General features: G+C 45.1%; 1 pseudogene across 1 annotated transcript; it reads left to right on the top strand.

Annotated features, from left to right (window-relative positions):
* Window positions 1-502: 502 nt before the first annotated feature.
* On the top strand, window positions 503-1,317 carry LOC308494823 (glutathione S-transferase Mu 5-like; annotated as a pseudogene). Its single transcript has one exon. The product of its transcript is annotated as a glutathione S-transferase Mu 5-like (transcript).
* Window positions 1,318-1,810: the final 493 nt, after the last annotated feature.

Genomic DNA, 1,810 nt, shown 5'->3' with positions numbered 1-1,810 from the left:
TTTGTGTTTTCTACTTACTATGTTTTCCGTTGCCTCCTTCCCCTCTTCCTTTCCTGCCTTCTGTTAGACCAATAGAGTTTTCTTTGGAGTGGATATATTCTATTTTTAATCTTTTAGTGCTTATTCTAAGAATTTTCTAGTTTATCTAAATTTATATTTTTAAAATAAAATCATGACTATCTCCAACTTCTATCCTCTTTCTTACACTTTTACATTTTGAAACATTTTTTTCAGAAAAATACACAGCTTCTGATATTTGGCATTTCTATAAAGAAGCACACTGTTGATTTGTAGTTCACAGTTCATCATGCACTTTTAAATATATTGTCTCATTTGATTCTAGAGAAAGCTCAGCTCAGCTCAGTGTTACCTTCATAATGAATTAATGAATTAGAAACAAAAAGAAGAGGAAAGAGCTCTTTAATTCCTAGTGATATCTTGAAAGACCTTAAGAGTCCGAGAACCTCAGGTGGAGAACCACAGATCTTAGGAATATATTTTTCACCCTTTCCTTTTGGGAAGGGAGAATTATCATTTTCGAACATTTATTCTGTGCCAGAAATTTATCTTAGGCAAGAGAAGCCTTATATTGGAACTTCTAGCACGTCTCTGAGTGCCTTGAAGCCATGAAACGCTGACCATGGCCATGACTTTGGGTTACTGGGACATCCGCAGGTGGCCTCACGCCATCCACCTGCTCCTGGAGTACACAGACTCACTCTATGAGGAGAAAAAGTACACGATGGACACTCCCGACTGTGACAGAAGCCAATGGCTGAGTGACAAGTTCAGGCTGGGCCTGGACTTCCTCAATCTGCCCTACTTAATTGATGGGGCTTACAGGCTCACCCACAGCAACGCCATCGTTCGCTACATTGCTCTCAAGCATAACCTATGTGGGGAGACAGGAGGGGATGACTCGAATGGACATCTTGGAGAACGAGGTTATGGCTCACCGTAGGTTGTCCTGGCCAGAGACTGCTGTAGGCCCCGACTTGGAGAAACTGAAGCCTGTACTTGAAGGCACTCCCCGAAAAGATGAAGCTCTTCTCAGTTTCTGGGGAAGAGGTCTTGGTATGTGGATTTCCTGGCTTATGACATCCTAGACCTGCTCCGTATATTCGAGCCCAAGTGCCTAGATGCATTCCTGAGCCTGAAAGCCTTTGTGGCCTGCTTCGAGGGCCTGAAGATCTCTGCCTAAATGAAGTCCAGTCGCTTCCTCCCAAGCCCTGTGTATTCGAAGATGGCGTCTGGGGCAATAAGTAGGGCCTTTACAGCCAGGAGATGGGTGTGAGAAGCCAGTGCTGTGCTTGCTATGCCCAGACCCTGAAGAAGAGCCAGATATCCCTGAACCGCCAGAACCAGCTGTCTTGTTCATTTGTCCTTTTTTTTCTTTCCTTCACATAGGCCCTATTTGGCCTTTTCCCCTTCCCGAGTCCCAGTTCACCCAGGATCTGAAAGCTCCACAGCACCCCAGTTTTCTCAGTGAAGTCTCCCCCCTAACATTGTCCTCCCTGCACTTAAGCCAACCAGACTGACCTTTCTTTCAGTGGTTGCTCTGGTTCGAGGAGTCCGACTGGACCCCTGGCCTGCAGAACACAGCCCTGACCTCCCAGCACTGCCCTGAAGACCAGTAGTGGCCTGGGGTGCAGGCCCTGCTCACCCAGTGTGAACCCTGACCAGATGTGTGTGATCCCTAGCAAAGTCTTAATCACAAAAAAAAAAAAGACAAAAGAAAAAAAAAGTGAAGCCTTATATTTAATGGCTACCTTCCTTTTAGGTGTTTTATGGGTGTCATGAGTGTTATTTC

This window comes from Rhinolophus hipposideros (genome assembly GCF_964194185.1).
Source record: "Rhinolophus hipposideros genome assembly, chromosome: X".
NCBI classification, from domain to species: domain Eukaryota; kingdom Metazoa; phylum Chordata; class Mammalia; order Chiroptera; family Rhinolophidae; genus Rhinolophus; species Rhinolophus hipposideros.
The sequence above is the reverse complement of the archived record's forward strand: the minus strand, read 5'-3'. Positions and strand labels throughout refer to the sequence as shown.